The following is a 15,884-nucleotide window of genomic DNA, read 5'->3' as shown; positions in this document are numbered from 1 at the left end:
TGAGAAATCATATAAAGATAGACTTTGTTTTTCTTATAAACATTTAATTGACCCAGCATCATTCAATGAAAATATCACCCATCTCCACCATACTGCAAGGTTACCCTTGTAATAACTGCTAAACAAATAGGTACTAGTTATTATACAAACATGGAAATGCTGATTGCATTGCTGATTGGATTCTATTAATTGAAGAAAAATTATGAAGATTTTTTTTTCGTCTTTTGTCCTTTTTAGGGCCACACTCATGGCATATGGAGGTTCCTAGGCTAGGGGTCTAATCAGAGCTGTAGCTGCTGGCCTACCCCAGAGCCACAGCAACATCAGATCCAAGCCGTGTCTGCAACCTACACCACAGCTCATGGATCCTTAACCCACTGAGCAAGGCCAGGGATCGAACCTGCAACCTCATGGCTCCTAGTCGGATTTGTTTCCTCTGTGCCACAACGGGAACTCCAAAAAATTATAAAATCTTACAGAAGCAACTAGATCTTAAGAGCAGGACCAGTAAAAGATGAATTCAAATAGATAAGATTGAGAAACATGACACATCTATTTTCCTTCTCTAGAAATTGCTTCTGCTAATGTCTTACTGGCTTCAGAATCCCTCTACTCTCTCTCTCTTCATGGTCTCCTTAAGAAAAGTACTTCTAAAGGAACTCCAAAATTAATAAGATGTTTGAAAATGCATGCCTCTCTTAACCCATAAGTACACTGTACAGAAAATTTAATGGAGTCCAAAGATAGAAGGGAAACGTCTATTCCTGGTAATATAAAAGATTAGATCACATGAAAAACCACACATTTTAAAAAAATCCAAAAATGCTAAACAAGCTAAGACAAAATTCATTCTGCTAAAAAATTATTTTCAAAAGTCAAAAATAGAACTCTCATAAATATATAAAATGAATAAGCATCAACAATTTATTAACAGATTGAAAGATGTAATAAAAGTCTAATGGTTCAAAGAACATTTGCGGAAGAAAGATTTATATATCCTAACAGAAAAAAATTTTAACACTGCAACAGCATTACTAGCATTACATACAAAATTAGTCAAAGTACTATATGGCAATAAATTATAGCCTTTAGGTTTATCCATTATACTGAACAGAATTTTTTATTGCTATCTGATAGGAATTCTTGTCATTGTTTTTGATTTTCTATGTTAATTTATATTCTCATAGAGTTAGAAAATATTTTAATCAATAACGAATAGAATGCCAAACATATACATCCCATAGAAAGTCAAATAATTCTTATTAGACCATGCCTAGCACTATAACAAAAAAATACCCACAAGCCCATTTTGTTATTTCCACATTTTCCATAGTTTTCTTAACAGTGTTCACACTTGTAATCAAATAATTCTCAACAATTATTATTCAACATAATAAAAAATAAAAGGAATATTCTCATTACATGGTGGCCTGATTCATTTGTTTACACTCAGAAAGGGTTAATGAACATGCATAAATCTCATTATGGTCAGCAAATGTAGAACCATTTGGTGTTAAGCAACTATTAGAGCAGAAAATTAGTGTCTGTCTGGAGTTTTCATAGGGAACTAAGATGGTATTTTTTTTATTTATTTAGGCCATGCCTGGGGCATGTGGAAGTTCCTAGGCCGGGGACTGAACTGACAGCACAGCAGGGACCTGAGCCACAGCAGTGACAATGCTGAATCCTTAACCTGCTGAGCTTAAGATGGTATGTTCAGTAGGATTTATTATTTAGTCTTCTATATGAGGCTAGACAGCCAAGCCGAAGAAAAACACCTTCACTTCCTGGCAAGATCTTCCAAATTTCCCAAGGTTCCTAGCCTGCAAGGAATTTAACTTTCTTACTATGAGACTTGGTTGCATAAGTCATAGAACAGGTTACATGTTAACTTCCTTCAAAGGCTTTATTGGCACTTGTTCCACATATAAAATACAGCACTTAATCCTTAATAGTGGGCTTACCTAACCATGTAAGTGGCTTTCTCAAATATGACACTCATGGCTTGGTTACATAATTTATTGTCCAATTATACCCTATTAAAAAGGAGGACATAGTGTACTTAACCAAACTGAATAATTATAGTGCCATGAAAATGAGGAAACTCAGTAAAAATATTTATTTTTGAATTCTGAGTGGTCAATGATAGTCATACAGCATTTTTGAATATTTTATTTCAGTTTGTAGAAGCTTGGTCTAATAATTTGTGGGTTAAAGATAAGGAAGAAAGCTAAATTACTTCCTCATTTACTCATCAGAAAACAGACTATTAAAAATAATAACAATTTTGCAAAACATTTAACTACAATACAGTTTTCTAATCAGTTTTTACAGTGCTACTTAAATAATTCTTGTTTTGTTGGGTCTTAACATCAGCAGTCAACATATGAAATTGTCTATGTCTGGACAAAAAAGAAATGAAGAAATTATGACTCAGTTTCTTAGTACAATCTGATAATTTTCTAAGAGAAATTACACACAGGCCTATACTCAAAACCATTATTCAAAGCATCATTTATTAATATTCCTTTCACTATTTTTTTTTCCAGAAGACCTAATTTCTAGTTTGTAGTAAATGACAAGAGTTTTTAGGCAATAATCAGAGGAAAGGAAGAACCACCAGTTTGATAATGTTCCAGTTCCACAGATCTTTTCTTGTTAGTGGTCTTGATATATTTTCTTAATTGTTTTGAGCTAACAAACAGATAAACAAGTAATATATGAAGTAAACCACAACAAAGGAAGATATTTTTAAAACCCTATTTCCTTTCTTTTCTCACTCAACAGAGAATAGAATCCCATTTCTGCTAAAAGAGATCACCAAATTGTCAGATCAAAAAATTAAATTTCTAATCTTTGCTGCTGCTAATGGAGAAAAGATCAAAAACAAACCAAAACCATAATAAAATGTAACCAATAATCACAAGAAAACAAAGCCATAAAATCAGAAATTATCAATCTTTCAGAAATCACTCAGGAGCCCAGAATTCCAGGTGTTCTTATTCTTTTTTGAACACCATGCTAAGTTCCCCTGGCTACTTAGGCATCATGAGCATCTTGATCGAAAAGCCCCTCAAAGGGGACCTGCTATATAGCACAGACAACTCTATGCATATTTTGTGACAATCTATATGGGGAAAGAATCTGAAAGAGAATGGATGTGTGTACATATACAATTGAATCACTTTTTTGTACAGCAAAAATTATCACAACATTGTAAATAAACTATTCTTCAATAAAACTTTAAAAAATGGGAAGTTCCCGTCGTTGCGCAGTGGTTAACGAATCCGACTAGGAACAATGAGGTTGTGGGTTCGATCCCTGCCCTTGCTCAGTGGGTTAACGATCCGGTGTTGCCGTGAGCTATGGTGTAGATCGCAGATGCGGCTCGGATCCCTCGTTGCTGTGGCTCTGGCGTAGGCCGGCGGCTACAGCTCTGATTAGAACCCTAGCCTGGGAACCTCCATATGCTGCAGGAGCGGCCCAAGAAATGGCAAAAAGACAAAAAAAAATAAAAAAATAAAAAAAATAAAAAAATAAAAAAGGGAAAAAATCCAAAAACACAATACTCTAACATGTAAAATTAATGCATGCCAAATACTTATTCAAGAACTCACAGATGAGGGAACTAGTGAAATGGCAAAGCTGGTTCAATGGCTTTTTTGAGCAAAGTTTCAGTAGAATGTTTTTTAATAAATGGTAGATTAAGTTTGCCAAAGGAGAAACAAAATGGTAGGTGTTTTTGAGAAGCATTAAGGATAAACTTTGAGAATATCTTTTAAATGGGACAATATTTATATTGGTCTCAGACAAGAGTAATTTGCATTGTTTTAAGTCTTCCATAAGTTAACTTCTACCCTTATAGTTGTAAACTATCTTAATCAATTGTAAATAAAAAGTCAAAGGAACTCCATGGCCCTAGAAAATCAGAAATCCTCAGTATCAAACTTATTAGGCATTCAGTAAAACTTTTTGACTATTTCCAAGTTTTTGATAATTTTTCTCAATACTTCCAATATAAATTTGAATTTACATAGGCTTAGTGAAAAAAAAAAAGCCCAGTGTGTCCAGCTTCTCCTTCAAAAAAAAAAAAAGATGGTGAATTAGTTTGCTGGAGCTGCAATAACAACAAATGCCAGAGACTATGTGGCTTAAACAACAGAGTTTTTTTTCTCACATTTCTAGAGGGTGGAAGTCCCAGTTCAAGGTGCTAGCGAGTTTGATTTTTCCTAAAGCTTCTCTCCTTGGCTTCCTGATTGCTGTCTTCTCCAGTGTTCTCCTGTGGTCTTTTCTTTTTGTGCACAAAAGCCTGGTGTCTCTTCCTTGTCTCATAATAAGGACATCAAGCCACCTAGATTAGGACCCCACCCTTGTGACCTTATTTAACCATAATTATTTCCTTAAAGGCTCTATGTCTAAATATAGTCACTTTGGGGGTTAGGGCTTTAACATATGAATATCCAGGGGACATGATTCAGTCATTTACAGATGGAGTTAAAAGCAATTAAGATAAAACTGAAGCTTTATATGATTAGTCATTTTTTTACTATCACATTCTCAAAGAGGTTTGCATTTTAATTTCACTGAGAAAGGATTCAGGCCATGAGTCCAAACAAGAAGTAAAGTTGTGACAGAATGCTACAGATGACTGATTCTCTCAATATTTTTACTGTAAGAAAAAAAAAAACCTGCTGGTGATAGAAAGAGGCAAGAAAATATGTTTGAGAATAATCTATGTTGTTTTAAAAAATCCACTAAAAAACTTACACTTTCAAGTATTTGGTGTTTACATATTCTACTCCCAGTGTATCTCAGAAAAGCTAAACTAATAAACTGATGTGAAAATGATCCCAGTTCCAGTTTAGGAGCATCATTGAGTAAAGGTCAAAACAAATACAAATCCTCACTAGATTTGTATTTTAAACTAGATACATCAACTAATCACATAAACTCACATCCTTTAACTAAAAAACACACTAGCAAACAATCAATAACAAAACAAACAGTAAAAAACAAAAGAATTATGGAGGATTTCCAGATAATATAATTATCAGATATAGAATATAATGAAGAATGTTTAATATATTTAAGAAGTAGAGGAAGTACTTTAAAAAATTAAAAGGAGAAACCATCCCATTTACCATAGCATCAAAAAGAATGAAACACCTAGAAAAAATCTACCCAAAGAGACAAAAGACCTGTACTCTTAAAACTGTAAGTCACTGATGGAAAGGAAAAAAAAAAAAAAAAAAAAAAAAAAGACAACAACCAAATAGAAAGATATATCATGCTCTTGGATTGGAAGAATCAATATTGTCAAAATAACTATATTACCCAAAGCAATCTACAGATTCAATGCAATCCCTATCAAGTTACCATATAACCATATAATCATATAATCAGAACAGAATATTTTAAAATTTTTATGGAAACACAAAAGATGTCAAATAGCCAATGCAATATTGAAAAAGAAAAATGGAAATGGAGGAATCAGACTCCCTGACATCAGACAAATTACAAAGCTACAGTTATCAAAATAATATAGTATTGGCACAAAAATAGAAATGTAGATCAAAGGAACAGGATGGAAAGCCCATAAATAAACCCAAGCATCTATGGTCAAGTAATCTAGACAAAGGAGGCAACAACATACAGTGGAAGAAAGATAGTCTCTTCAATAAATGGTGCTGGGAAAGCTGGAAAGCTACATGTAAAAGAATGAAATTATAACACTTTAACACCATATATGAAAATAAACTCAAAATGGATTAAAGACCTAACTATAAGGTCAGATACTAGAAAATTCCTAGAGGAAAACATAGGCAGAATGCTCTTCAACAAAAATCACAGCAAATCTTGTTTGATCCACCTCTTGAATAAGGTCAATAAAAGCAAAAATAAACCAATGGGAGCTAAGTAAACTCAAAAGATTTTGCACAGCAAAGGAAACCATTTAAAAAAATTGAAAAAACAACATACAGAAAGGGATAAAATAATATCTTTGCAAATGATGCAACCAATAAAGGCCTAATCTCCAAAATACAAAAATAATTCATACAACAAAACCATAAAAACAAACAACCCAATCTAAAAATTGGCAGAGGACGAACATTTCTCCAAAGAAGACATGTGTGGCCACAGGGCAGATGAAAAAAAAAATGCTCAACATCACTAAATATTAGAGAAATGCAAATTAAAACAAAAATGAGATACCACCTCACACAGGTCAGAATGGGTCATCATTAACAAGTCAGCAAATAAACGCTGGAGAGGGTGTGGAGAAAAGGGTAACCTCCTTCACTGCTGCTGGGAACATAATTTGGTAAAATCATAATGGAAAACGGTATGGAGGTACCCCAGAAACCTAAATGTAGAACTATCACATGATGTAGCAGTTCCACTTCTGGGCATATATCCAGACAAAACTCTCATTGGAAAAGATAAATGTACCCTATGTTAATTGCAGCAGTATTCACAATAGCCAAGACATGGAAACAACCTAAATGTCCATTGACAGATGAATGGATTAAGAAGAGTGGTACATATATACAATGGAATACTACTCAGCCATAAAAAGGACAAAATAATGCTATTTGCACAAACATAGATGGAACTAGAAAGTCTCATACTAAGTAAAGTAAATCAGAAAGAGAAAGACAAATACCATATAATATTACTTATATGTGGAATGGAAAATATGGCACAGATGATCCTACATATACAAAACAGATACAGATTATGGACATGGAGAGTAGGTCTGTGGTTATCAGAGAGCAGAGAGTGGGATTGTGGGGAAGTTTGTGGTTAGTGAATGCAAACTGTAGCATTTGGAATGGATGGACAATGGAGTCCTACTCTACGGCACAGGGAATTTTGTGTGATTAGGTTGCTTTGCTATACAACAGAAATTGAAGAAACATTGTTAATCAACTATACCTTATTTTTAAAAAAATTTAAAAAGAGATAAGATGATATTTATTTTAAAAAAGCTTTGGGAGTTCCCTCATGGTGCAGCAGAAATGAATCCGACTAGGAACCATTAGGTTGCAGATTTGATCCCTGGCCTCGCTCAGTGGGTTAAGGATCCAGGGTTGCCCTGAGCTGTGGTATAGGTTGCAGATGCGGCTCGGATCTGGTGCTGCTCTGGCTGTGGTGTAGGCCTGCAGCTATAGCTCAGATTAGACCCCTAGCCTGGGAACCTCCATATGCCATGGGTGTGGCCTTGAAAAAAAAAAAAAAGACAAAAAGACAAAATAAATAAATAAATAAATAAAGCCTCAAGATATATATATTTATAAATGAATGAACTCCTAGCAGAAAAGTATAATACTGAAGTTAGAAATCCAATGGATGGTTAAGCAGTATTATAGCCAGGGCTTATGGGGAATAAATAATTGTAAGAGGGTTCTGAATATACTAATTCTATGAAGCCTAGAGAATAAAAACAATGAGATATAGATTATTGAAGAGAGGTTAAGGAAACTGGAGGATAGAATACAACTTAATTATCCCACTAGAGTTCTGAAGAAATGGAATAAGCACTAATATTTGAAAATATAGTGACTAAGAATTTTCTAGAATTATTAAAAGGGTATACTTATATTCAAATTTGATAAGCAAAATGTATGTTAAAACACAAAGAATACAGGCCTCGACATGTGATTCTAAAGCTGGAGAACACCAAAGACAACTAAATGCAAGCAGCTGGGGAGAGAAAAGAAATTACTTATGAGGCAATTATAACTGGAATGTCAGCAGGCTTCATATTTTAAGAATAGATGCCAGAAAACCAAGATATACTTGTCATCAAAGATGGGAGGCCATAGCTGTCAACCTCAATTTCTGTATCCTAGAAAAACTCTTATTAAAGGGTGGGCAACTCTAAGGCTTTTCTGCTAATGGGCCTCAAGGACACAATACTAAGAAACCTCATTCTTTGAAATGAAACAGGACATTTATAAATACAAAGCAACATAACTGAGAAAACTTGATCTGCGATACCCTAAGATGAAGAAAACTTTGCTCTTTGAAAATAAACCAGGGACTTGAAGACCAGAAGCAACCAGCTTTGAGTGGGAAAAAGAATTAAATATTGCAATGATTAAATATTAAATATTGTCTGTTAGGACGTGGGTTGAATACCCAGCCTCACTCAGTGCATTAAGGATCCAGGATTGCCATAAGCTGCACCATAGTTTGCATATACAGCTTGGATGGGCATTTGCTATGGCTGTGGTATAGGCTGGCAGCTGCTGCTCCCATTTGACTCCTAGCCTAGGAACTTCCATATGCTGCGGGTGTAGCCATAAAAAGAAAAAAAAAAGTTATATATATATCTGAATAAACAAAGCCAAGCCTTGGTAATACTAACAAATATGCACTACAGACCAGGGCTATTCCATAGAATTTTCTGTGTGATGAAAATATTCTACATCTGCACAGTTCAATGCAAAACCTGCTTGCCACATGTCTCTGTATTGCATGTTGTAACTCCCTAAAGTGATGGAGTAGAACTTTAAATTGTCTTTAATTTTAATTATTTTTAATTTTAGTATCAACATATCAAGTAGCTATAGATTATTAGAAGCTTTGTTTAAGTAAAGGTGATTTAAAATATTTGTTAGTTTCAGGTATACAGCAAGTTGATTCAGATTTATTTTTTCTAGATTATTTTCCATTATAGGTTATTACAAGATATATAGTTCCCTGTGTTGTACAGTAAATACTTGTTGCTTATTTATTTTATACATAGTATTTTGCATATGTTAATCCCATAATCCTAATTTATCCCTTCCCATCTCCCTCTCTCCTTTGGTAACCATAGGTTGTTTTTTTTTTTTTTCCCTATGTCTGTGAGTCTGTTTTCTGTTATATGTAGATTAATTTGTATTATTTTTTAGATTATGCATATAAGTGATACCAGTCTTTTTTTTCTAAATTACTTCATTTAGTATTATATTCTCTACTCTTTCCATGTTGCTGCCAATGACAATAATTCATTCTTTTTTATGACTAATATTCCATTATACATATAACAGATGGTTGGTAAGATATACATACACACACACATGCGCGCACACACACACACACACACCACATCTTCTTAAACTAACCATCTGTTGGTGGGCACTTGGGTTGTTTCCATTTCTTGGCTATTGTGTCACTATGAACACTGGGGTGCATGTGCCTTTTCAAATTAGAGTTGTCATCTTTTCCTGATATGCACAGGAGTAGGGTGGCTGGATCATATGGTAGCTCTATTTTAGTTTTTTAAGGAATATCCATACTGTTCTCCATAGTGGCTGCACCAATTTGCATTCCTACCAAGAGAGTAGGAAGATTCCTTTTTCCCCACACCCACTCCGGCATGTATGATTTGTAGATTTTTGATGATAGCTATTCTGACCAGTGTGAGGTGATTACTTTATTGTGGTTTTAATTTGCATTTCTCTAATAGTTAGTAATGATGAGCATCTTTTAATGTGCCTATTGGAGAAATGTCTGTTTAGGTATGCTGCCCATGTTTTGATTGGGTTACTTCTTTTTTCTGATGTTGAGTCATATGAGCTGTCTGTATATTTTGGAAATTAAGCCCTTGTCAGTAGCATTGGTTGCAAATTTTTTCTCTCATTCAATAGGTTGCATTTTCATTTTATTTATAGTTTCCTTTGCTGTGCAAAAGTTTATAAGTTTCACTAGGTCCCATTTGTTTATTTTTGCTTTTATTTATTTTGCCTTGGGAGACTGATCTAAGAAAAAATTACTATGATTTATATCTGAGAATGCATAACCTATGATCTCTTCTAGAAATTTTATGGTGTTATGTCTGATATTTAGGTCTTTAAACCATTTTGAGCTTATTTTTTATGTGGTATAAGGGAATACTCTAATTTATTTGATTTACATGAGGCTGGCCATCTTTCCCAATACCACTTGCTAAAGAGACTGACTTTTTTTTCTTTGTATTGTTATGTCTCCTTTGTCATATATTAACTGACCAAAGGCGTGTGGATTTATTTCTGGGTTCTTTATTCTGTCTCATTTATCTGTAAGTCTGCTTTTGTGCCAATATCATGATGTTTGGATTATTATAGCTTTTCAGTATTGTTTGAAGTCTGAAAGTGTTAAGACTCCAGCTTTGTTCTTTTTCTTCAGGACTCCTTTGGCAATTATGTGTCTTTTATAGTTCTACATAAATTTTAGTATTATTTCTTCTAGTTTTGTATAAGAGCAGTCCTTTTTTAAAAAGAAAAGTAAACCTAGGATGAAAACATGAGATAAACAAGGCATATGTAAAAATTTTCATAAATACCTGAACTAAATCATTGGTTGCATATGTTCATAAGATTAATAATAGGAACTATAAAAGGTTGAATTAAAATATCAGAAAACAATAACTACAAAAATTGAGTTAAAACAATACTAGAATAATATATTGTTCTGAAGTAGAAATTTTGTTTAAATTTATCCTATATGCATTCACACATACATACACAAATATTTCCAAGAAATAGAGGGGAAAATAGAATACTATAAACATTAACCAAATCAAACATGGAAAGAATGACTGAAAAAGAAAATTATACTCCAAATTACATTCTTACTTAGTTTGCAAAGGAACATGGATCATTTAGAAAAAATGAAAATTATCTCCTTTGGACCTCTCTAAATAAAACTTGAATCCAACTTCTTTTTTATCCTACTTTTCCTCTTTCCTCTGATAATATACGCAAGCGATCCTCTCTTTTCCTTATTTCCCTTTTTCTTTAATTCTGATAAGCCTGAATCCCTGAAAAGTCAATTGCCACTTTAAATTAAATTCATTCAAAATAGATAAAGACACTTGATTTTAAATCTACTCCTAATTCTAAACTGAGAGTCATTGTTATTTATTCTCTGTGCCCAGATAGGAAAAACAATAATCAACAGAATAATTTAAAATAGTCTTAAAGGAGTTCTGTCGTGGCGCAGTGGTTAACAAATCCGACTAGGAACCATGAGGTTGCGGGTTTGATTGCTGGCCTTGCTCAGTGGGTTAAGGATCTGGTGTTGCCATGAGCTGTGGTGTAAGTCACAGATGCTGCTCGGATCTGGCGTTGCTGTGGCTGTGGCGTAGGCCGGCGGCTACAGCTCCGATTGGACCCCTAGCCTGGGTACCTCCATATGCCTCGGGAGCGGCCCTAGAAAAGGCAAACAAACAAACAAACAAAATAAATAAAATAGTCTTAAAGACATATAATTCAAGACTGTAAAATGTATATCAATCACTTCACGTTATTAAAAATTTTGGGTTAAAATTAAACAACTACAAAAAAGATGGAAAATGTGGGTGGGAAAGACACCAAGGGTAACCTATAGTCTCAAACTGAATATTCTATAGGCCATCAGAAGTGCTAAGAAAAGCTATGGTGTTTTGACAAAATCTTATTGAGATATTTCCTTGAAATTAGGCCAGGCCCTAATTCAGTTCCATAAGCAAAGAAAAGATAAATTTATTGTAGATTTCAGAGTGAAATCTTCATCTTCAACACCTTTACCCATGATTCAAAAATAGTTCCTGACTGATGTGACCTTAACTCTCTTCTCACTCTGTGTGAAAGACCTTAACCAGACAGTTAGGGGATTTGATATATCAGTAAGGACTGCAATGGGAATACTTTGCTAAAGATTTTGAATGAGTATTAAAACAAGCAGAATATGACCCAGAATAAACAAATGGCTTTACAGGTTAAACAATGATATGCTCCCATCCAGGTGAAAACTGTAATGGAGAAATTTTCTTAACAAAGACTCCTGTAGACATTGTGAGGGGAAAAGAAATTGAAAAAATAACACACTGCATTAGCTAAAAAGGGGGGGGGTACAATAAACAATGAAAGTCTCCAGCGAAAAAAAAACCAAGTGCTTAATTTTTCCATTTAACTCAAACTCACAAGAAGCAATACCACTGTTGAGCTGTACCATACAGGCCTGGTGGGCCTTTGCTTGCCCAGCTTCAAGACTAAAGAAAGAGCCAGGGTGAGCAACAGAGACCTCAATGGTTTAATAGCTGGGGGAACTTACGTGTCAGAAGCATGGTCCTAAAATTACACCACCACACTGTGTGCAGCAGACAGCAGGGAAGACGTGGGGGCAGGCCTCACTCCCTGGAGGAAAGGGCAATTGCAGTGTGTAGGTGGAACTAGGTTAGATTGGCTGATTAGTTACCAGGGAAACCAACAGAGGTGCCCACCCCTCATCCTCCCTTTGATAAGAGCAATCTTGAGCTGGGGCATGGGGCACACGTGGGGGAAGGTCAGCCAGGTGAGTGGGATATTGGCTAAGCAGGCACTAGTTGAGCAGAGGTTATACAGTCATCTCGAATGGCCTGACCTTACAATGGCAATATGTTAAAGGGTAACTTTGAAAACATCTAACTAAAATTTTATTTAAAATATTTACTTTAAGCCCTTGAACCATCTCATAACTTTCCCCAAACTTCCCATGTAGCAGAGAACTATGATAATCTTGGGTTTCATACTATAACTTTCACCCTTAATTTTTTTTAAAAAAGGATTGTTCCTTCCTCCTTTGTGACATCAACTAACTTAGATGATGGTGACTCGAATGAACTTGCACTGTGTTAGGGAAGCTGATGAAGGTCATGTATCCCCCAGTCTGCATCCAGTGACATCATGTTGCTAAAATGAAACTGAGTAGCATTACTGTACTGAAATCAGAACATTATTTTTTTAAAATGGAAACATAGTTGTTATGTAAGTCACCATGCAAATAAAATGCTAGGTTATGTAGTTTCCTGAAGGCGTCTTCCTGTTAATTTTCTATTTTTTTTTTCTCAAGATATAAACCATCAACAAACCATAAAAAATCTGGGATTTCCACAGAGGTCTTTAAGGTCTGATTGTGTCATGAGCAATTCTTGAATGGAGACTACGTAGTAATGAGTTTTTCACTCTTCTAGTAATGAAAAGATAGCAGGTTTTATTAAGTTTTATAACATCATATAAAAATGCATTTGGGATAAAGTAATTGAATTTCATTTTTTTACTTACCTAATAAACTTTTTGTATATTCAATGAGCAATGAAGTCTGCATGGTTTAAGGGATCTTCAAAGTTAAAAACCACATTTGTATTTGTCTCCACTAGTTAAAATGCAGCTCTTATTGCCCATTTATTCATAATTTAGTAATAATTTGGACATTGATGTACCAGTATATTTGTGTTCAAATCTAACCTAATTTGAAGATCTCCAAAAGGTACCAGACCATTACTAATTTCTACTTATACATGTAGAATTTGTGGGATTCTTATCAAAATTATCAGTGAGGTTCTGAGTAACACATTCAAAACTAGACTCAAATATGTATTACTCTCTGAATCTAAAACTAAAGGCCATACTTAAAATCCTTACAGAAAAAGCACTAATGATACTTTGTCCTGGTCCTTGTAATAAGTTAATCCTTCTAGAAAACAAATAGGTAAGAATGTAGATTCATTCATAACTTCAGAATCACACATACAAATGATTCCCTTCTTTCCATAATTCTAAACACAAGTACTATTTTATTTTCAGTGCCATTTGTGGCTGTATCTTTTATAGTCACAATTTGGTGGCTCTAACTCTTCTGCTTTCCTTAGTGCCCTTCTAGATGAGGACGTCATTACCCAGTTACCTTTCCCAGAAAAATCAACAGGGTGCCTAGGCAGTGGCAACAATTTACATGAGAATTTTACTGAGGCACCCTCCTAAACATGGGAAGTCCTTAAATAGGACCTTAGGAGCCTCAAGTCTCCTTATAATGCTTCTATTTTCCAATATGTTGAATCCAATTATTTTTGCAATGTTATAAAAGTTACCAAGGTCATGTATCCCCCAGTCTGCATCCAGTGACATCATGTTGCTAAATGAAACTGAGTAGCATTACTGTACTGAAATCAGAACAGCTCTAAAACATATTCCATCTGTTTGCTGATTTGGACTAGTTTAAAAAAATCCAAAGAAAAATTAATTTACCATAACAAATACCTAAGATTTTATTTTTCCCAATGAGAACAAATACTCACTTCAAACTCTAAGCTCTTCAAAAATTTCCAGATCAGTCACTAAGAAAAAATTGTTTTCCCCTATATCCCTGGCTACAACTAAATGGATATCCAAATTTTCAGAAATTATCACACTGGTATATGATTTAACTAAGTCCCTGGTAAGTAAATCACCTCCTTTGAACCAAAATTCAAGCAGTCACTATGTTTTAAAATTATCTGTTGAGGCCACTCACACTTATTTTCATAGAGCTTGTTACCTATTTACACATGAGAAATAGGGACCATTGATATTTTGACTAAATGTGATGGGTATAATCAGAGATTAAGGGTTAATTACAGTCTTTCTTTTCACCTAAGGCCAATTTTCTCCACTTTATATCAGAGCAATAACAGCTGTGTTTTAACTAGTGGAAACAATACAAACTTTTAGCTTCATGACCTCAAACTGTGCAAACTTAGCTGCACATTGAACATACAGAAGTTTGCAAGGCAAGTAGGCATACCATGGCTATTACTTTGTCCCAAACATTTTCATATAACATTAAAAAGGACACTTAAAAATCTGAGGTTGTCCTTTCATTACTAGAAGAGTGAGAAACTCATGACTGCCTAGCCTCTTTTCTAGAATTGTCCATAACACAGTCAGACTTTTATAGACCCTTGTGGAAATCCCACATTTATTATTGTTTGTTGATATTTTATATCTTAAGACAAAAATATAGAGTTAATAAGCTTAACTTCCTCGGTGGAATAATACCCTTGCTAGAGGAAAAGTCAACCTGGCTGATAACACTCAATGCACTTACCAGAGCTTGCAATTAGCAAGAGATAAATGAGTTACTATGTATAATGATAACATGTCCATGATTGTGGGATACTTCAAAAAAAATTGAGTGTTCTTGACCTCAACAGGCACTCTAATTTAAAAAGTTAAAGAGATTAAAGAACTCTTACTGTTCTGAGAATTTGACTGTAATAGTGCAAGCAATACGAACAGAGATATAAAAAGAGACTAAAAAGTACCCTAAATGATAATTATGACATACAGGTAGTTTTAAGCAAGATCTTTGAATCTGTACTAGCCCTTAAAGGCTAAATCTTTGGAAAACTAAGAAACTATTATGGAGTAACAGTAAGTGGTTCTAGAAAGAGGAAAAATAAGATTTTGGAAAAAAATTGATGGGAAATCATGTAAGATGATGATGTCAAATAGAAATTTATAAATATAAAGTTGTATGAAATGATTCGTTACAGCAAGGAAAAACTGATGTGTGCTTAGCATGTGATAGGAAAACTAAAAACATTGCTTCAGGAGTTTCCAGTGTGTGTTTCACTTGTCACTAGTATAATCCTGGTAAAAAGGATGCACATGTTCTTGCACATGGACAAGGTCTCAAGCTTTGATCATCTTCAAACAGATTTAGTACTCTCCTTCCATCTCCATAATGGAGTTTCCAAGTGAGAATATTCTAAAGCTCTGAAGCCAGAGTTCCAACTCTGAGGTTAAGCAGGAAGAGAAATATTTGATGTAATGTTCCCAATTTTGAGAATCTCAACCCACTCAGTGGTGAGGAAGTATATTTTGTTGATACTCTGATTAAACACCTTTAAAAAGCTTGGTGCTTACTCAGAAATTTTAATGTCATACCACCTCTAATCTTTGGGAAAGATGCCAAAAACAAACAGACCACTAGAACTAAAATTAGTAAAATTCTCTAAGACAGTTGAGCTTCCATCACCTATTAGGATATGCTACTAGCCTTAAGGATGGGATTGACCCCTGTTTATGTTCATCAACTCTCTCCTTGTTGTGATAGTTACAGTCAAAACCATGTAA

At 34.4% G+C, this 15,884-nt stretch overlaps 1 long non-coding RNA gene across 1 annotated transcript in view; it reads right to left on the bottom strand.

Annotated features, from left to right (window-relative positions):
• Positions 1–903: 903 nt before the first annotated feature.
• The window catches only part of LOC110260235 (uncharacterized), an 81,000-nt gene continuing 66,019 nt past the window's right edge, over positions 904–15,884 (bottom strand). The window contains exons 4-5 of the long non-coding RNA XR_014842988.1: positions 12,064–12,146; positions 904–2,402 (exon numbers count right to left, since the gene is read on the bottom strand). This is a non-coding gene — a long non-coding RNA (uncharacterized LOC110260235). The remainder of the gene's footprint in view (positions 2,403–12,063; positions 12,147–15,884) is intronic.

This window comes from Sus scrofa, chromosome 4 (assembly GCF_054392235.1).
Source record: "Sus scrofa isolate SSC_HxYL_T2T_F1_AM1 chromosome 4, Sscrofa_HxYL_maternal_Yorkshire_Landrace_v2.0, whole genome shotgun sequence".
Lineage (NCBI taxonomy): Eukaryota > Metazoa > Chordata > Mammalia > Artiodactyla > Suidae > Sus > Sus scrofa.
The sequence above is the reverse complement of the archived record's forward strand: the minus strand, read 5'-3'. Positions and strand labels throughout refer to the sequence as shown.